Source organism: Mobula birostris, chromosome 3 (assembly GCF_030028105.1).
Source record: "Mobula birostris isolate sMobBir1 chromosome 3, sMobBir1.hap1, whole genome shotgun sequence".
NCBI classification, from domain to species: Eukaryota; Metazoa; Chordata; class Chondrichthyes; order Myliobatiformes; family Myliobatidae; genus Mobula; species Mobula birostris.
The window spans coordinates 68,249,950-68,272,195 of NC_092372.1; the positions used below are offsets into that span (position 1 = coordinate 68,249,950).

The 22,246-nt window shown below is 41.4% G+C and overlaps 1 protein-coding gene across 7 annotated transcripts in view; it reads left to right on the forward strand.

Moving 5' to 3' along the window:
- LOC140195097 (amyloid beta precursor protein binding family B member 2-like) overlaps positions 1-22,246 on the forward strand; it is a 287,117-nt gene that overhangs the window by 164,815 nt on the left and 100,056 nt on the right. The gene's annotated exons all lie outside the window — the stretch shown is intronic.

Sequence of the window (22,246 nt, forward strand, 5' to 3'; positions counted from 1 at the left end):
TGCACCTTGTAAGGCATGGAAATGCCTGACACAGGCCTCTCATGGTCTGAGTCAACGTTCCCTCCCCATCAGTGACAAAAATCATTGCTTTTTGAACAGAAACACACAACTGGCACTATTTAAAAACTGCTGTAAACACGGTGTAGTACCTAACGGCCACACAAGTACACGTAAGTGATACTAGTCAGAAACTGTTCAGCAACAGTCTTCTGCCCCAATTAAATGTCTCAAATGAATGAAGGGAATCCCGGCTGTTTACTTGATTAGTTTTTGCTCTTTAAGAGTTGCCCCAAACAAGCGATTGCCCCAATAAACCAGAATCCTGTGTGTGTGTGTGCGCGTGTGGTGATGGAAACTGCTTATCTTAAAGAAAATGCTGATCTCAATTCTGCATTTTAGTTCTATTGCTCTGTTACATTGCTACTTCTAAGTTTTCTAACTTCACCTATTTGTACACCCTTTTTCCACCTTTATCCTTTGCTTTCTGACTTACACAAGTTTTCTTGTCATCATCTACAAGATCAGTATCAAGTAGTATAAATTGCTAAATATCATCTTGAGATCATAGAATTACAGGACACCCTTTGTTTTTTGTTACTCTTTGAACATTGATTAATTTAGTTCCATGCCTCAGCCATTTCCCATTACTCTCTAGATTAGTCTTATTTAATTTGCCTTTGAGGAAGTGATTGAGGAATTTGATTCCACCATCCTTCAAAGTCACATCTTCCGTGTATATAAATTACTTGGTGACTAATTCAAATATTTTCCAAGATAAACAACCTGTTAACTCAGCTCACCAATATTAGATGTTCTGGGGGATAAAAGCTGTAAACTGCTTGCAGTAGGTACTAAAGGGGAATTGGCATTTTCATAGTTGGGGGTCCGATTATTGGAAAATTTGGAAACTGAAGTACAATAGCTTTGGCAATTGATTCAGCAGGTGAAGATTGAAGGTGAGAGGTAGATGGAGGCAGGGATTTCATCCCAGGCCTTGGTGAATGGATAGGTTGTTCCTGGGTCTCGGTTATGAGACTGGGAGTTACAATGGGAAGTTGATACTATGTATGTGAGAAGGGGAAGCCGTAAAAGAAATCGCCTGTCTGAAACAAGGTCTGGTGTCCCTGTAAGTGTTTAGCAAAGAGTGAGAATTACAGAAGTTGTACGAGAAGATAACAGTTAAGTCTGAAAGTGCATAGCTAAATTTCTGGAGTGGTCCCATTCAGGAAATGTCAATTTTGCTTTCAGATCACTACTTGTTTAAAAAAAAATGTTAATGCAGTTGACTTTCTAGATCAAATTATCCCTTAGGTTTATTGAAGTAAAATGACAGAATTAACTTGATTTATTGTAAAGCAATCCCTACGACAAATGTTTCAATTCACTAGTCTAATTTGCACCCCTTTTGCACATTTCGTGTTTTATGTATTTAAAAAACAATGTGCTTAACATTCCACTTGGGTAAGTCTTGTCCAAAAAAACAGAAATTTAATTTTGATAATTGTCATTATTTTGCCTGCAATCATCACTGAAATTATGGAGGTACTCATTCCCTGTATTGCCTAGTGTCACTCCACTCAGTAGATAGCTCACTTAGAGTTCTGCCAAAGGCATTTGCCTCTAGGCTTCATTGTCTATACCAAATTGGTTTAAAGATGAATTGCAATTGTGACACATTACTTAGTATGGCCTTGTGGACCAACAGTAAAATTAAGATCAATTGTAGTGAAAGAAAATCTCTCTATATTAGTTGGTCAAGTCTGGAACAAAGGAAGGTGGTTGTGCCTGTTGGAGGGAAACCACCTCAACATAGAAGTAACATTGTAAGAGTTTTTTTTTCCTCACCATTCTCTAAGCCCTAACCTACTTCAGCTGCTTCATCAGAGATGTACGTGCAAAAGATAGGTAGGATATTTGGATAGCAGGGATGTGGAGGGCTAAAGTCCCGGTGCAGGTCATTGGGAGTAGGGAGATTCAAAGGTTTTTGGCAAGGACTAGATGGGCTGAAGGGTCTGCTGTGCTGTATTTCTCTATGACCCTAAAATGAGCATATTTTATTAGCTCTCACAACTTGAGGCTCCCTTATTGAATAATTAAATGTGAAGAATTACGAAGTTAAATGGAAGTGATTGAGCAGTGATTTATCATTATAGGCATCCATTACTCTCGTGAGACCACGGATTTGTGCCTTGGAAGGTTTCCAGGGCGCAGGCCTGGGTAAGGTTGTATGGAAGACCGGCATTTGCCCATGCTTCAAGTCTCTCCTTTCTACGCCACCGATGTTGTCCAGGGGAAGGGCATTAGGACCCATACAGCTTGGCATCAGTGTCGTCGCAGAGCAATGTGTGGTTAAGTGCCTTGCTCAAGGACACAACACACTGCCTCAGCCGAGGCTCGAACTAGCGACCTTCAGATCGCAAGATGAATGTCTTAATCACTTGGCCATGCGCCAACACGACTTATCATTAGAAGTGAGAATAAAGCTACTGGGCCTAAGTAATTGTATATGGCATAATGAAGGTGTAAAGCTGTAAGAATAGTCACAAATATAAAACAATTGAGGCAAACTTAAAGAAAATAAAAGTATTGAGAGATGTGGTTCAGTCAGTATTAGTTGTTTCTCTCTCTACCCAGAATTATCCAGTGACAGCCTGTGAGATTAGGGCAAAAGTGGCTATTTGTTCTGGATAGGGCGGGGGAGCCTACTCTTGGTCTATTGGGCCAGTGTGCTGCTGTTAAGGACTATAATGAATGACTCGAATAGCAGCAGCGCCGAACCAAACATTAAAATGCATTTGCTGCCATGGAAAGGGATTACAGTTAAATAATGCAGCACTTATTTATCATTCAGCTTGAGTGCCTTTTACTTTAAAAGAAAATGTCAAAAGTGATTTTTTTTCATATGGATGTTAATGTTTTATGTTTTCATATATATTTATGACTTCTAAATTTCCAAAGCTATATTTTTAATTGTTCCAAATGTTGCCCTGCAATAATGCGGATTAAATGTTAGTTTCAATAAATGGCATCATGGGTTACGATTTATTGTAAGCCATTGTAGTCACTAGTAAAATTTTAATTACAAGTAGTTCAGTTCGTAGGTCAAGAATTCTTTATTATTTCAAATTAATTACAGAAGGAACCGTCTTCTATGCACGTTTACATAGTTTTTGCATCAATGCTCTAATACTGCCCTACATGTATAATTTTAAATTATTTTGAATGTATGTAATTGCAATAGTCACAACAAATTGCTTTGTAATTCAAGAATAGTATTTAAAAGACAATTGGACAGGTACGTGGATAGGAAAAGTTCAGAGGGATGTGGATCAAATGGGATTAGATTAGATGGGAAAGTTGGCCCACATGGATCAGTTAGGCTCAAGGACCTGTTCCTGTGCTATGTGACTCCGAGCTGCTTGCTTCCAGGGTTGACATAAATATGTATACATTTATGTCAAAATTGACAGATTCCAGGGAAAACTTCTTCTGGAATATTACACTGATCACTACAGCACATTCCATCTACCAAAACTGTCAATGGATTTAGAATTTATGGGAATATAAAATTCTTGCCCCCCCCCCACCCCAACTCCATACTGAAGAAAGCATCCAAGTTTGGGATAAAGATCAGTGGAATTATTCCCTAATATTCCTATTCCAGCCACTCCCGTGCACAGGATGAAGTGGAGCTTTCTGCTCCAACTAAGTAGTTGCCCTGAGACAGTTTACCTGCACGTGCTTGATCTGTCCACTGAGCTTAACCTGCTACAAGTCTAGTTGACCCATTGAGATTACTATGAAAACTTAGTTGGGAAGAGAATGATGGGTAGCAGTTAAATTCCATCTGTAAAAGCATTTGTTTGTTTTCCCCATAGTGCCTGAGTGCATTTAGATGTTTGAAAATGTCAGAAACTTAACTTGAATGACGATTTTTACTGGTGGTACATGGGGGTTGGGTGGGGTGGTAGTGAAGTGAACCTTGCTGGCTAACTAGGTTATTCTTAGGAAAGAGCCTAAACCTTGGGTGGGCAATGTGGTATCCACTGGGGCTTACCAGCCACTAAACCCCACTGACCTCCCAGAGGCCTTGGGTATGCTACAGTTAAGTGTAGTCCACTGAATTTGGGCATTTTGCTGTTCAGAATCTGTCAGGCATTACTACCCTTTCTCGTTCTGTCATCTGTGCTCCTTTTTATTCTCTGGGCTAGTTATATAAAATAGATGGGGAAAATCAGACTATGACTAATGCTTTATTCATATGTCAGGCTATCTTTCATACTTCATTTTTCAGAAATTTCTTGCTTAATTTAAAACATGAAATCAATCCTGAAAATAGTTCACTTTATTGTTTTCTATTTGTGTTATTGCTGTCATGTTTTAACCTGTGTTTTATGCTGCTGTTATTTTGAAAAGTACCAGTTGGCTCCATTTCCAAAAATCGACTAGTTCATTCTCACGTTGACACAGAACTCTCATAAGAAATGTTTTAACTTGAGCCTTGTCCTTGGATGATAACAGCAAATGAGGGCTTAGAAGTTCCCTTTCTTCTGAACTCCTTGCAATAGTCACAATAGTTTGGCATAATTCATGCTCAATATCAGGCAGGGAGCAGACAAAGGTGGCCAATACAATGTCACCAAATCTGCAGAAACAACTCCTGTCGAACCTGTGTTCCCAGATCACTTGTGTTCAAAGGAGTTTCATCTAGCTAATTCTTGGGACGAGAGAGTTGTCCTATCAAGATAGGTGTTGTATCTGTGCACAACTACATATATATTAAATTAAAACGTGCACACAGGAGATGGTTTTAACTGGTGTATTCTTATTACAGAAAGAGAAGAGCAATGCACAGGTGGATCATTATTCTAAACGAAATAGATCTATAAATAACTCTTCCTCACCCTTCAGATTAATGCAACAGGAAACTGTATATGTACAAAACAGTCAATTTTCCTTTCATAAACCCATATTCCAAATAGACATGCTTTTACAATAACAGTCCATAACTAACTTCACAGTTCTAAAGTTTCAGTTTTTTCGGTCGTGCTCTGTTTCTTTCAGGATAGCTCCTCTGGATCTGTGGAGTGGCATCAGGGTTGGCAGATGTCTTCTCAATGATAACATTCTTGTTGCGCCCCTGGGCCAGTGCAGTGGCATCAGGTTGGTATGTGTCTTGTCCAAGACAATGTTGCTGTCAGTGACATGATCGTCACTGAGAGGTAAATCCGGTGACTGTAATGTGTCTGTCTTGTTGGATGCAGTCGACTCAGGTGTGTTCTTCGGTTGAGCATCCAGTCTCTGGTCCACTTGACGTCGCTCATGTCTGATCGCCATCATCCACTGTGTACATCAGTGGTTCAGATCTTGTAGATATCCTACCAGGTGTCCACTTGTTTTCTCGGTAATCACGCGCTAGAAATTCTGGTTCAATCTTGAAGCTCCTTGCTGCTTCCCTTGGCAACTGGCTGAGCTGTTTATTCTGCACTTCCCTTCACAGAGCCTACCCAAGATCCACAAACCTGCCTGTCCAGGTAGACCCATTGTTTCCGCTTGCTCCTGTCCCACCGAACTCATTTCTGCATACCTCGACACGATTTTATCCCCCCTTGTTCAATCCCTTCCTACCTATGTTCGTGACACTTCTCACGCTCTGGATTTTTTTCAATGGTTTCAAGTTCCCTTACCCCCACCGCTTTATTTTCACCATGGATGTCCAGACCCTATATACTTCCATCCCCCACCAGGAAGGTCTCAAAGCTCTCCGCTTCTTTTTGGATTCCAGACCCAATCAGTTCCCCTCTACCACCACTCTGCTCTGTCTAGCGGAATTAGTCCTTACTCTTAATAATTTCTCCTTTGGCTCCTCCCACTTCCTCCAAACTAAAGGTGTAGCTATGGGCACCCGTATGGGTCCTAGCTATGCCTGCCTCTGTTGGCTATGTGAAACAGTCTATGTTCCAAGCCTATACTGGTATCTATCCCCCACTTTTCCTTCACTACATCGACGACTGCATTGGCGCTGCTTCCTGCACGCATGCTGAGCTCGTTGACTTCATCAGCTTTGCCTCCAACTTCCACCCTGCCCTCAAATTTACCTGGTCCATTTCCGACACCTCCCTCCCCTTCCTTGATCTCTCTGTCTCTATCTTTGGAGATAGCTTATCTACTGATGTCTATTATAAGCCCACGGACTCTCACAGCTACCTGGACTGTTCCTCTTCCCACCCTGTTACTTGTAAAAATGCCATCCCCTTCTCTCAATTCCTCCATCTCCACCGCATCTGCTCACAGAATGAGACTTTTCATTCCAGGACGAAGGAAATGTCTTCCTTTTTTAAAGGGGCTTCCCTTCCTCCACCATCAACTCTGCCCTCAGAGGCATCTCTCCCATTTCACGCACATCTGCTCTCACCCCATCCTCCTGCCACCCCACAAAGGGATAGGGTTCCTCTTGTCCTCACCTACCACCCCACCAGCCTCCGTGTGCAACATAGATTTCTACATAACTTCTGCCATCTCTATCGGGATCCCACTACTAAGCACATCTTTCCCTCCCCCCCCCCATCTGCTTTCCGCAGGAATCGCTCCCTACGCGACTCCCTTGTCCATTCGTTCCCCCCATCTCTCCCCACTGATCTCCCTCCCGGCACTTATCCTTGTAAGCGGAACAAGTGCTACACCTGCCCTTACACTCCGTCCCTCACCACCTTTCAGGGCCCCAGACAGTCCTTCCAGGTGAGGCGATACTTCACCTGTGAGTCTGCTGGGGTGATATACTGTGTCCGGTGCTCCCGGTATGGCCTTCTATATATTGGCGAGACCCGACGCAGACTGGGAGACCGCTTTGCTGAACATCTACCCTCTGTCCGCCAGAGGAAGCAGCATCTCTCAGTGGCCACACATTTTAATTCCACGTCCCATTCCCATTCTGATATGTCGATCCATGGCCTCCTCTACTGTCAAGATGAAGCCACACTCGGGTTGGAGGAATGACACCTTATATTCTGTCTGGGTAGCCTCCAACCTGATGGCATGAGCATTGATTTCTCTAGCTTCCATTAATGACCCTCCTCCCCTTCTTACCCCATCTCTAATTTTTAATTTTTTTTTCTCTCTCACAATAACTCCTTGCCTGTTCTCCATCTTCCTTTGGTGCTCCCCTCCCCCTTTTTTCCAAGGCCTTCCGTCCTATGATACTCCCCCTTCTCCAGCCTTGTATCCCTTTTGCCAATCAACTTCCCAGCTCTTGCCTCCATCCCTCCCCCTCCTGTCTTCTCCTAGCATTTTAGGTCTCCCCCTCCCCCTCCCACTTTCAAAACTCTTACTATCCCCTTTTTCAGTTAGTCCTGATGAAGGGTCTCGACCCGAAATGTTGACTGTATTTCTTCCTATAGCTGCTGTCTGGCCTGCTGCGTTCCACCAGTATTTTGTGTGTGTTGCTTGAGTTTCCAGCATCTGCAGATTTTCCTATGTTTGCGTTCCCTCCATAGATCTGGTTTCAGGAGGTGTATGCGAGATATCAGATTCCTGTTCATGAACAGTATTACAGGTATTTGATTTGTTGTCCAATGAACAGTGTTCTGATACACAAAAAGGAAGTTGTCCACTTTGTGCTGTAGAGAAATGTCCTCCTTGTCCATCACTTTAATGGACTTGCTGAAAATTTGAATGAGCCTTTCAGCTAACCAATTGGTTGGTAGCTGGTGAGAAACTGACTAGAAATGTCTGATACCATTTTTCTTCATGAACAGTCGGAATTCTTCTGCTGTGTATTGTGGTCACTCACAGTTTGTTCGGGTAAGGCAAAGATGGTCCTCAGAGCGGAGACAGTTTTTGCTGAGGTGATTGACTTCATTAGTTTAACCTCTGGCCACTTTGAATGAGCATCCACAGCAATCCGAAGCATGCAGTCCATGAATGGCCCAGCAATGTCATTATGTACTCTTTGCCATGGTGACGACAGCCAATTCCACAGGTGTAACAGTACCTGTGGGGGTGCATTTTGAACTTTTTGGCATCTCAGTAATCACTTTTGGCCAGGTCTTCAATCTCTTTATCTATCCTGGCCACCTCATATAGCTCCGGACGAGACTGTTCATCTTGACTGTACCCAGGTGTCCTTCATGCAGATTTCCTAACACTCTGGTGCACAGTTTAGAGGGAACCACAACCCGAGATCCATCCTTTGACATACCGATAGTTGGTCTTGCCTCGCTGAGAACTGTGCAAACATAGGGTTACCATGAGCTGGCCATCCTTGCATAGTGATTTCATAGACTTTTTACGATGCCTGGTTTCCCTTTGTAGTTCAGAATTTGTCACTGGCAACTTGTCTGCCAACGTGATGTGGAGCACTTCTGCTGTGTCACGGTATGAAGACTTTTCTTCTTCAGTTGCCAACAATGGAAGACGTGACAAGCCATCAGCATTGCTGTGTTGTTTGGTACCCTTGAACTCTATGTCATAAGAGTGGGCTCCTAGGAATAGTACCCAATGTTGTAACCGGGTAGCGCTCATCACTGGAATCCCCTTCCTGGGATTGAAAATGGACACAAGAGGCTGGTGATCTGTCACTAGCGTAAACTTTTGTCCTGAGACGTAGTGGTAGAACTTCTTTATACTCTATACTCAACTAAGGGCCTCTCGGTTGATCTGTGTGTATTTGTGTTCTGCACTCGTCAGTGATCTTGAATCAAGCACAATAAGGCATTCAGATCCATCTTTCATCATGTGACAAAATGGCTCCAATGCCATAAGGAGATGCATCGCACACTAGTCTGAAAGGCAGAGATGGGTCATAATGGGTGAGCAGTTCATCAGATGTTATTAGTCTCTTCATTTCCTTGAATGTTTTTTCACATCTTTCTGACCATTCCCACTTTGCTCCTGTCTGTTGGAGTGTGTTCAATGGATGCAGCACTGTAACAATGTTTGGGAGAAACAGGTGGTAGTGGTTTACAAGGCCCAAGTATGACCGGAGCTGTGACACATTTTTCTGCTTGGGTGCCTGTAACACTGCTTCAGTTGTCTCTTCTGACTGTGTAAGCCATGCTTGTTAATGACATGTCCACAATATGAGATTTCATTCTTGAAAAATTTTTATTTCCCTCCCTTTGTGTGCAGATTATACTCACTCAACCTGGTAAAGCACTTTACAAGGTTCTGGGGGTGCTCTTCATCATTTTTGCCGGTCACAATTATGTCATCAAGGTAACATTGTGGTCTTGGGATATCTTGGAGCATTTGGTCCATTGGTCTTTGCCGAATTTCTGGAGCTGATGTGATGCTGAAGATGAGACGATGATACTGGAACAGTCCGTTGTGAGTGTTGATTGTGAGGAACTTCCTGCTTGACTCCTCAATCTCAATTTGCATGCAGACTTGTGACAAGTCAATCTTTGAAAACCTCTCCTCGCCTGCCAAAAATGCAAAAATGTCTTCTATTTGTAGCAGGGGATACTGCACGGTATGCAGTACTGGGTTGGTGCTCACCTTGAAATCCCTGCATATATGAACAGCTCCAGCTTTCCCTTTCCTGCTCACTGGGACAATGGGCATGGTCCAATTACTCCACTCAGTCTTGGAGAGAATGCCAGATGCCTCCAAGCTCTGCATTTCAGCATCCACTTTAGGACGTAGTGCATAAGGCATTAGATGCTTTATGGAGTCTTGGTGTTGCTGTTTTATCCAGTTCAATTCTGGCCTTTATGCCTTTGAGCTTTCCAATCCCCTTCACAAACACCTTCTCATTAGCATTACGCAGCTGTGCCAGTCTCTGGTTAGTGCTGCATTTGGGCTGCCATTGTCTGTTAATGCCACACTGAGAACCTTGAGTGCCAAATTAGTTGGATTTTTCTCAACCATTTATGCCAGAAAAGTGCTGGCTCTCCACTTTTCAATACATAAAGCTCTGGCTGCTGTGCTTGGCCTCCATATGTCACCTTCACTTTCAGTTTGCCTTTGGGGGACACTTTTCGCCTGTGTAGGTCTTTATAATCACTGAGGTCTTCTCTAATGGTATCTTAAAAACAATCCATTGTAGTCAGCCTCTGGAATGATGGACAAGCTGACCCTGTATCCAGCTCCATTTTCTGTTTTACACCAGACACATCTATTGTGATTCATATTATATTGCGATCTGCTTCAGTATTATTATGCTGTTCTAGGCGTAACAGTTCACCTTTGTCAGACTCCTTGTTGTCTGATTCTGTTTTACATGCAGTAAGTTTATGCATTTGCTTAGTTTTGTGTTTGAGATTTTTCACTTGATAGTGTTTTTTTGTCCGCCTTGCACACTCTCTCTATGTGGCCTTGTCTGTGACACTTTCTGCAGACTTTTTCTTTGAACCAACAATCATTTGGATTATGGGAGGATTTGCCACATTGATAACATTTTTGGCTTTTTGCACCATTCAGGGACATTTTGTGTATTTCACATTCTAACCTTTTCTGTAGTTCTGCTGCATCCTTTGCTGCAGTCTCTAACAATATTGCAATGGTCAATGCCCATTCTGAGGTTGTCTCTTTCTGCCAGTAGCCTTGTTTGAGTGCCTTGACTATGTGTGCTGCATACAAGCCAGTCCCTTAATGCATCAGAAAGTTCATCTCTAAAGTAAAAGTACTGGGAAAATTTGCACAGTTCTGCAATGTATTCAGAAAAGGCTTTCATCTTTTAACTGGTTCACTATGTAAGATCTAAATCTCAGCTGTTACCAGCAGCTTAGGGCTCAAGTGATTTTGTAAAATTGTAACAATTTTTTCGAACACCTTGCTGGCTTTTCAGGGGTTACTAGGTTGTGTAAGAGATGGTACATTTTTGGACCCATTAAGCTAAGAAGTGTAGTTCAGTTCAACCCTCTTGATATATGACTCCCAGCCTTCATTACTGCTATCAGCTTTGCCGACTGAAGCCATTGCCGCGTTATTTTCACTTTAAATTCAGCACATCTTTCACTGTTACTCATGGGTCCTTCAGCTTTCTCATGTTGTTTAAATCTTGCTGTTTCAACCTGTAACTGTCGATGCAGTTTGTGATGTTTCCTGACATTCAGGTTCGTACTCGTTGCAAATTTGTTGAATCTTTGCACAACTACATATATGTTAAATAAAAGCACAGACATAGGAGATGGTTTTAACTGGTGTATTCACATTGCAGCGAGACAATGCAATCCACATGCACAGACAGCAGATAATACATAGTGCTGAGGTGTGGGGGTTCATTGCTCTAAAAGAAATAGATCCATACACTACAAAAGTGTAAACAGTTTAGGTCTGTATACCGTGGAGTATAGAAGAATCGGGGGGAGGTTGACCTTATTCAAACCTATAAAATCCTAAAGGAGTTTAACTGGGCAAATATTGAGGTGTTTTCACCAGTGGGAGAGTCTCAAACAAGAGAACAAAACTACAAAATAAGGTGCCAGTCATTTAAAACTGAATAGAATTTTTTGTCTCAGAAGGTACTGAATCTCTGGAATTTTCTGCCCCCAAAATTAGTGGAACCAGATCATTACAAATACATAAGGTGGAGTTGGGAAAGTATTTCAAATATAGAAGAATTGAAAATTAGGGAAGACTAATTTTCATTTCCCCTATCTTTCAAATACTTGTCTTGGGTAAGACTGGCTTAGAAAAGAAGTTAAGCCAGCAGAGATCAGCAATGATTTTATTAAATGTTGGCCCAGACTTGAGGACCCTGGTGGCTTGCTCCTTCTCTTATCTTCTTGTGTTCTTCAGCCTTGAACATGGATGGAACAGACTCCAGGAGCAGATCCAATAACAAATATATCTGTCAGGTGTCTTCCTCTCTCCTCAGCTATAACATTACTGTTGGATGAAGAATGGAATTTGTTGTATGTTAGGAATAAAGTACAGAACCCACTCAAAACTGAGATACTTGATCATCAAATTGAGATAATAAGTGTTTGCTAGATTTATGAGTTTCAGATTATAGACGTGATACCATTCTTCCACAGTATGCATGCATGTATGTGTGGATATTTTTTTAAATTGCATGTTGGAGATGCATGTGTCAATAATGAGTATAAATATTTTAAGCAAAGCTACAGGTATCTATATTTCACTGAAAGTGTTTTTTATATACAGTATATAGACACTCACTCACTCACTCCAGCGTTTACAAATGCCGGACCTGTGTACAGCCCATACATTTGATTCAGTGTTTTGAAGACCAGTGAGATGGATTTTCCGGTTGCTGTGGGGCTGTAGGCATCTGCTGGGAACTCTGGGGCACCTTTTCTAATTTGCAGACTCTTCGGGTAATGGACAGTTCTCATAAATGGAATCCTGCCGTAACCCAGGGACGAAATGTATTACTTCTAACACTGAATTTATGTATTTAGATAAACACTATTTAGAAAATTAGATGAGGTAAGAAAGATCAGGACAGAAAACATTTAGCCAAGTGTACCATATAATAATTACATTTAATATAGAAATTGAAACTAATGTGAACAATCAAATTATTTGACAGGGAAACTTCAAATTTCAGCAAAGTCTTTGGTTAGTTTTTATCTACCTACCTATGTATTGACTGACTGACCAACCACTCAGTGACAGGTCCTTGCAGCTCAACAAGCCCCTGTGACCAATTAACCTACTAACCTGTGCATCTTTAGAATATGGGGTGAAACGGGAGCACCTGGAAGAAACCCACATGATTATGGAAAGAACATACAAACTCTTTACAGAACTGGTGGAATTGAAGCCACATCGCCAATGCTGTAATAGCGTTATACAGCTACACTACTATGCCGCACCGTTAAAAGAAGAGATGAACAGAGCGCAAATTAGTTGTGGAGGTTCAGCAAAGTCACAGTGGGAATTTTAATATAAAAATAAATTAATCTAGCATTAATGAAAAAAACATTACAAAAGTTATGGATAGAAGGCAAACAAAAGAATGCCTCAAAGTATGAAGAAACTGGCGATAATGCAAATGAAAATTAATAAATGCATATAGTGAAAGAAATTCAACCTGGAGCAGAACTAATCGAAGATGAGAATAGAAATACTTCAATGAATGATGAGGGAATTGTTAAGATCCCAAAGGAGAACTTTGGTTATACAGAATTGTGATATTGAAATTAAAGGGTACAGAAGTAGAATGTAAAGTGTTTAGATTAAACTGATAAAAATATGAAGTGTTTTGATGAGCAAAGAGGGTAAGGAATTATTAAACTGATACTTTAAAATATTAATTTAAACACCTTGCCAAAAAAATGAGATGGGGTAGATGATAGGAGAATAATTTCAGCACAGCAGCATGTCAGTACATGCTGTGCGGAAATCACTTGTCTAAGCAGTGTTTAATAATATACTTATTTGCTTTGATTATTAAAAAATTTGGAAAGGGGAAATTATAATGTGGGGAAATTACAGGAATGGGATGCAACGGAAATGGTGCAGCTGGGGCAGTAAATATCTTCTTTACACTTGTATGACTTCCTGAATTTGGAAATCATCCCAGTCTCTCTCATAACTCCACATTTTTGGTGAATCTTAGTTGTAGTGTCCGTGCTTAAGAAATGCTTTGCTACAGAAACTAGCAGCATGCTATTTAATTTGAGCAATATTGTGTTTATTCTAAAAACCTAAATGGCAAATTTAACAAATTATTGAAAATCACTAGGCATTATTTATTGTCTTTAGATTTCCCTTCCAGACGTTCCACCATTGTTTAAGCTGCGACTTCCATTTAAAAGAAAATAGGCAATTTTTGACTTGCTCATCGGCTCAAAATATGTTGTTTTTTTTTTAACTCTTATTTGAGCGCCTCATATAAATGAAGAACTGGCTTTGAATTCAGACTGCGGTAATGAATAAGCAAGACTCCAGTAAAGTCTTAAACAGCCTTTAAGTGAAAAGAATTTGAATAGTATTTTTAGAACATTAAATTTGATTCACAAATCAGTGTTTTTGTAAGAAAAATTCTTCCTTAATTGAATCCAAATTTTTTTTTTGCGAACGGTGAAACCTGTGGAATCCATCCAACTGTTGCTAATTTATTCTGACAGGGAATTTGAATGCATCTTACTTGGTAACGTGCTTCAAAACCTGAGTAGAGAATAAAATCTAAGTATCTAGATTACAGTATTTCAAGCATGCTACCAAATGTCTGATTTATTCAGAATCAGCAGGGTCCAAACCAGTATTTATCCTGGCAGCTTTAGCGGTGCTCAGATCATGGTGAATGTACCTTGTTCCAACATTATTTCTGCCTCCCCTATTTTGCCGTGCCCGCAGAAGAATCTAACTGAATAATTGAGTTTTCCCCAATGTCATACTTTAAGGTTTGAAATTATAGTGATTTTGAATTCTGATGTTATTTGGCAAATTTTGTTGTTGGCCTCCATTGGTCACTATCAACTGTGGATGTTGCTCGCTAGCTGTCTAGGTACGCAAGCCAGTGCTGTACAACATGGAGAGCAAGCTGTTGCCCATGTTCAAGCTAGCCCCTCCACACAACTGGTGAATCCAAAGGAATGGCAGAGACCAAAAGTTTGGCACCAGCGGCGTCACAGGAGTTGACAGTCAGTGTTGAACTCAACATAGGACTGCCTTAGGGACCCAGCTCTGGATTTTTCTCCCGGTGTTTACTCCTGAAGCCTTCCCCATGAGTAGGGTTAGCCGCAGGCCAGCAGATGTTTGTGTTCGGAGATTTCCTTCTCCTAGATGAGCTGTTAACCATGCCTGATGAGCCCCATCTGCCTGAAGTGACTGGTTTTAAGGTGCCAGTAAGCTGCCCTCGCTTCTTCTCCTGTCAGTAGAAACGGTTCTGCTGGGCTTAGTAGCTAAGCCACACATGAAGGCCGGGAGCTGGGCTTGGTTGTCAGAGGCTGTTTGAGGCACACGCCATTGGGAGCATTTAATAGATAGTGGGAGCTTGTCCCCACTAAGACTCACCCCCCCCCCCCGCACCTTCTATAACAACCTAAAGAAACCTTATTTTATTTCCAATAATATTGTATTAGTTTTGCCCAGGACACTTATGTTAGATATTAATAACTTAAAAGTTGATAATTCAAATGGTAATTTTACTTGGAACTGAAAGAGAATGAAAAGTTCTGTCTTTTGTAAACAAATATCAGACCATAGTTTGATCTTAAAGTAATGGTGAAATTAATGGCGCACTCGATTTTATGATTGTAATCAGATCTTGCAATTACTTATAAATGACTTGGTTGATGCAATAGAAAGCTACATACCTAACTTTGACGTAAAAGACAGCAATTATAGATCGAAACATTAAATTGCAAATATAGTAATAGTTTAAGTAAATGGGCAAAATTACAGAAACCTGCATTTCATAACTCTATGGAGCTAAATTGCACTTGGATCTGAGCTTGTTGAATGGCAGAACAAGTATAAGGTTTTGTGTTACCTGCTCACAGGAGTGAACGATACTTGAAGACAGAGGCAGTTGTGTGGTTAAATATAATATATATGGATTGTTGAGATGCCATTGACATTGTGAAAAATGGGAATTCCCTGCTTGTCTGTCATTGGCAAGCATATGGTATTGTAGTTGTCAATTTATGTTGTAGGTCGAAACTTAAACATATCACATATATTAATGAACTGATAATTAGAGCGATTAGTATTTTTATTGTTAATTAAGTGTCAGGTGCAGTAAAAGGAAAAAGATTACCTCATTCCTTTGAAAATTCCGTGTTTCCATTATTCTTTAATGTATTAATTTAATCTAGTCTTTGTTTCTTCCTTATTTCTGTTTCTAGTTTGGTAATTAAATCACCCTCTTTGATCCTTGTGTTTATTTCCCAATCTTGAAATCACTTTAGTTAAGGGAATAGCTTTTTTATAATAGTTGTCTTGTTTACTGATCCCAGCCACTCTGAAAACTTTGCTGAGCTATTATCTGCTTGCATTGTAAGCATTTTTGTAGGCAAATGTCAGAAGAGTACCAGAGCAAGTGTAACAAAAATCAAATATTGTTTGAGCAACACACATCAAAGTTGCTGGTGAACGCAGCAGGCCAGGCAGCATCTCTAGGAAGAGGTACAGTCGACGGTTCGGGCCGAGATCCTTCGTCAGGACTAACTGAAGGAAGAGTGAGTAAGGGATTTGAAAGTGGGAGGGGAAGGGGGAGATCCAAAATGATAGGAGAAGACAGGAGGGGGAGGGATGGAGCCAAGAGCTGGACAGGTGATTGGCAAAAGGGGATACGAGAGGATCATGGGACAGGAGGCCCAGGGAGAAAGAAAAGGGGGAGGGGGGAAAAAGCCCAGAGGATGGGCAAGGGGTATAGTCAGAGGGATAGAGGGAGAAAAAGAGTGAGAGAAAAAATGTGTGTATATAAATAACGGATGGGGTACGAGGGGGAGGTGGGGCATTAGCGGAAGTTAGAGAAGTCAATGTTCATGCCATCAGGTTATCAAAATATTGTTTGATGTCCTGATATGGCAAAGCCTGACCACGTGATGGCACTGTTGTATCATCACAATATCATACTGTTTGTATAATGTGGCTTGGAGCTGCGCTAAAGTGACAATAATTGCAGTTAATTTCTTTAATTCTTCAATACTGAAATTAGGATGCATTCGCCCTTAGGGTTTAGGAGAATTTTAGTCTATTTTAAAGGGGCACTATAGCTGGATTGTAAATGTGAAATAAGATGGTAGATTTCATCCTCTATGAATTGTAGAGGCTTCTATGTTTGCGGCGAGGAGGGAACACTTCTATCTTTCCAGCGGCATGTACACTTGGAGACATAACAATGTTCTCAAAGTTGTAACAGAAGCAGTTGAGCAGAGAGTACTGCAGCACAACTTACCTCATGCCCCATGCTGCATAGAACATCGCATGTCATTTGTGAAAGAAGGCTCCAAGTCAAGGGTGTACAGCGCAGGCTCACGATCAAGCATACTTTCTTCAGCCAATGATCAGTGTGTCAAGGCTGACCTGGATAGGAAAGGCAGTTTCCTGGAGCAAACAGCTTTCACCACATTGCGTCCAGATATAATCGTATGGTCTGACACCAGTAGAGAAGTGGTTATTGGTGAACTCAAAGTCCCCTGGGAAGACAACATTGATGAAGCCCATGAGTGCAAGTTAACCAAGTATGCAGAATTAAGATCAGAGTGCAGAGACAGAGGATGGAAGGTCTCATGCTATCCATTCGAAGTAGGATGCCGTGGGTTTATTGCATTCACTTTCCAGAAGTGGCTGCGTGACTTTGGCTTCACTAGAAGAGAGATCAAGTCAACCAGCAGGGTTGTAGCTGAGGCAGCAGAAAAAGTATCAGCATGGGTGTGGACCAAGTATGTCCAGAGGGGCAGATAGTCAGACAGTGTATACATCTTTTGCAAATCCTTCAGTAGTTGCATAGACACCTGAAGAGCAGACTATCTGTTGGGTGGAAGTGACCAACAACTCTGATAGAGGCAGATGCCAAGTTTTTAAGCTCACCAGTGGGAGGTGGTGCTTTAACACTGCTGGCCCACCACCTCGAGGGAGTCTTGATCATAAGCGGGCCGAAACTCCTGAAGACAAGTGGCAGATCAACTGATGATCCCACTGGTGGTAGCACAGGACAGTTAACATCTTAGTCCACGTGTATTTTCAATTCTTATTGTTGGGACACTAATCAACTAGGACCTTTGCATCCAAAGTACAACTCTTCTTCTCCGTCTTGTTTTACAGCGGTTGGCACCTGGCTTAATGGTGCATTACTGCCACCTTCTGCTCTGGAGTGTGCAATTGACTTACATTCTAATTCCCTTCACCCAATCATACACACACACATACCCTAACCTACACTTTGTCCTCCCATCTTTGGCCATCCTAGTACTCTATTCCTGCTTATCCATCATATCTTATAAAGAAAGCCTGTATCCCTTAGGAAAGCTAAAAATACCCTGACTTGTGCTCTCTCACCCATGCCCAGCAACCCTTTTAATGTGAATTCCTGCACCCCCAATTCCCTTAGATTAATTCTCATCATCTGTCTCTGTATCCCATACTTCCTGCAACTCAGAACTACATGTTCTACAGACTCCTCTTCCTGACATTCCTCACACAATCCTGTCTGGTATTTCCCTATCATTTTCAATGTTTTGTTTAATGCACAGTGCCCCAGCCTTAACCTAGTCCACACAGTTTCCTCTCTTCTGTATCCACTATCTACCCTAGTACCTGCAACATTCTTGTATTTGATATAAATGCCTCTCTTTCCCCTCCCTGTCCCATCAACATCCAAAGTATATCTCCTTTAAAATAAGAAATAAATGCTTCCCATCGCTTACTTTCTTTCCATGTGACCAATGGACTTAGTTGAACTTGTGGGATTTGATTGTATCCTGGTTGTGTAACACAGCTTCACGTCAGAACAAGGCAGCCCCTTTGATATTCTGCGCTAGAACAGCTATGATGTTCTGTATCCAATTAATGTATCAGATTGCCATAGGCCAAACAAACAGGATCAGCCTAATCTTCAACTGGCCATTTCCACCCAGTTTATTCACATGAGTTGTGAATATGCTCGCCAACGCTCATTTTCGCCTTCACTAGACCAACACATTGAATGTAATTCATTCATTGTAAGTGAAATGTTTTGAACTCTTACGGTAAAGCATTTGTCCTCAATTGTCAATGGGTCTTTTTCAGTTAAAGATAAAGCAGATGTGTATTTGCAGAAAAATAACAAAGAATAAATGATATGCCTTTTTATTAGAGTAATCCTCCTTGGGTAGGATTTTTGAATCATCTATAAATGACAATGGGACAGGTGGTAAATTTTCATATAAATGCTGTAACGTTTTCACAGAAGTCCTCAACTTGCTGAGCAAGATTGCCAAGTTCCTGATGACGGAGGTTTGACTCCTCACAGGGTTTCACTGTGGAGTGCAGATTTGTGGCAGCTGTCTTGCATCCACACTGGAGAGCATGTTTGCCAAGGCCACGCTGCTACAGACCTGGTACATGAGGAGCAACTGTGTGGAAAACCTGAAGATCTAGTTTTATTTTAATATTGAGGTGTCGCTAATTGTCCAAGTTTTCTTAAATATAGCAAGAGACATTTGGAAACATACAGGTTTGACAGCCAACTAAGCCAAGTGGCATAACCTAGCCAGATATGAAAGAATTTATGAGTTGTCTTCTTGGTGGAGCTTACTCTGTTTGGCCAAATCTGGTTGCCAAATTTGCACAATGTGAGAGTGAATTTTTCATGCTGGTCTGATGCATGTGGAGACAATTTTCAACTGGTAAAAAAATTCTGGACTGAATTTTTCACTGAGCTTGTAATGAGAAAAAGAGAGTAATACTGCTCTTAACAAATCTTAATTGTACAGAAACAAATGTGCCCATATCTGCAAAATACACTGGATCAAAGAAATGATATTGAGTAGAGGTCGAACACCAAGCTTTAGAACATTTTGTCTTGAGAATCAGGTTTAATATCACTGATATATGTCATGACATTTCTGTTTAGTGGCAGCATTACTGTGCAATACAAAAAAACATAAATTATAAAACAAATATATATCAGTCAAGCAAAAAGAGAGCAAATGTAGTGAAATCGGATTTATGGGTTGGTTCAGAGCCTGTTCAGCAATTGATCTCTCTGTGATGGGGAACCTCAGTGATGGATGCTGCATTTTTGAAGCATCATCTTTTTGAGGATGCCATGAGGTGTCCTCATAGTTTTTTTTAAGTAGTGAACCGTAGATTTTGTGTTGTGTAATTGCTTTGTATTTTCTACGCTATACAATCAGTTTATTAACCCCAAATTAATCAGCAAAAGGCTTTACATGCATACTAAGGAATGTTATTTGTTTGATTTTTGTTGTCTGTGCAATTTGTTCTTTTTTGTGTGCCTTTGGACTTGTGGTCTTTTTTCTTTAAATGGGTTTTCAAATTAAATCAAGTTTAATTATCATTCAATCATACATAGATACAGCTAAATGAGAGAGCATTCCTGTCAGATGTCAGCAGGTTGTAAGAGTGGGCTCCCTCACCTCCAACCCTTTGACTCTCAATACAGGAGCCCCTCAGGGCTGCGTACTGAGTCCTCTCCTTTACTCCCTGTATACTCATGACTGTGTTGCCACCCACAGCTCCAATCTTTAAATTAAATTTGCCAACAACACTACATTGATTGGCTTTATCTCAAACAATAATGAGGTGGCCGACAGGGAAGAAATCATCCCTCTGACACAGTGGTGTCAAGAAAACAACCTCTCCCTCAATGTCACAAAAACAAAGGAGCTGGTTGTGGATTACAGAAGGAATGGAGACAGGCTAACCCTTATTGACATCAGTGGATCTGTTGATGAGAGGGTAAACAACTTCAAGTTCCTCGGTATTCACATCACCGAGGACCTCACGTGGTCTGTACACACCAGCTGTGTGGTGAAAAAGGCACAACAGCGCCTCTTTCACCTCAGACAGTTGAAGAAGTTTGGTATGGGCCCCCAAATCCTAAGAACTTTCTACAGGGGCACAATTGAGAGCATCCTGACTGGCTGCATCACTGTCTGGTATGGGAACTGTACCTCCCTTAATTGCAGGACTCTGCAGAGAGTGGTGCAGACAGCCCAGCCCATCTGTAGTTGTGAACTTCCCATGATTCAGGACATTTACAAGGACAGGTGTGTAACTAGGGCCTGTAGGATCATTGGGGACCCAAGTCATCCCGACCACAATCTATTCCAGCTGCTACCATCCGGGAAGTGATACTGTAGAATAAAAGCCAGGACGAACGGGCTCTGGGACAGCTTCCTCCATCAGGCCTTCAGACTGATGAACTCATGCTGACCTGAGTGTACTTTATATTACATTGACTGTTCTATTTATTATAAATTATTATAAATTACTATGCTTGCAGATTGCACATTTAGATGGAGATATAACATAAAGAATTTTACTCCTCATGTATGAAGGATGTAAGAAATAAAGTCAATTCAATTCCTCTGGGGCCTAGGTGCAAAATGTTCAAAATAGTGAGCAACATTCAAAATAGCGAGTGACATAATTCGAAATACTGAGCAAAGAAGTACTCAGAAATACATATACATATCCAAGGTACTGAGCGACGATGCCTGGCAATCGATGGTACAGTCTCCCAGCAGCGTGCAGACACATGCAGTCCAGCCTGTCATTCCGCCTCTCGGACACAGGAGGGCAGCACCTATGGGAGCGGTCAACCCCTAGCCGAGCGCAGCTGCCAAGCTGTAACGCTTCCACCTCTTCTCACCAGATCTGAAGCTTGCGGCATAGTCCTTGCTACAACTGAGGCTACACAGCTCCCATGTTGTCTGTCCCGCCACCAGACAAGGTTAACAGGCCTGCGGCAACTTACATTATCACTGTCTAACAGAGAATTGCGATTACAAGCGAAATGTCCGAGACAATCTCCTACGGTTATACCACACCAACTCCGATGCTTCCGAGTAGCAGCAGCAACACGGTCTGCGGTCAGGTCAGCCCCTCCGAACCCAAAACGGCTCCTCTGACATTCCGGCGGGCTCCTCCGATATCCCAACCATCTCTTTTCCCGATATCCCGGCCAGCCCCTTTGACGTCAAGGGGCCAACTCATTTTGACACCTCAGCTGGCTCCCTCTCCAACATCCCGCCAGCCCCTTCAACACCTCGGCCAGCTCCACTAGTCCAGCTACTCTGATCAATGAGCAGCTCGCTGTTGGAGTAGCCTCGCGGTTTATGATGTTCTTGGAGTAGAATTGTCCTTGGATTGCAAGCAACACGTTTTACGAAGAAAAAACTCCTTTAGTTGGCCTCCAAGAGGCCTCTGCGTTTGTATACACCACCATCTATCCGGAAGTTTCCAACGATGTAGGGTGTTTCTTTGTTTTGTGGCTGCTTGCAAGAAGACAAATATCAAATTTGTATACTGTATAAAAACTTTGATAATAAATGAACTTGGAACTTTGTTCGGGATTATTAGTCATAATACCAGCTCAGCTATAGAAGGTTAAAGTTGCATTTCTTCCATCAGTTGGCAACTACAAACATACCCCTCATGATTTTGCTTTTTCATTGTGTGAGAACTGAATGATTTGGTTTATTTATAGACATCAAATTACCTTTATTAATAGTAATTTTTCCAGCTTGAACTTAAACCTAAACTTGCTTTGCATCAAAGCTACCAAGGGGAACTGTTAAACAAAATTCATTTCCTTAAAAATAAATCTTTTGTTTATTTAAAAAAAAGCAAATGACACGACACAGGGACCAAGTATATT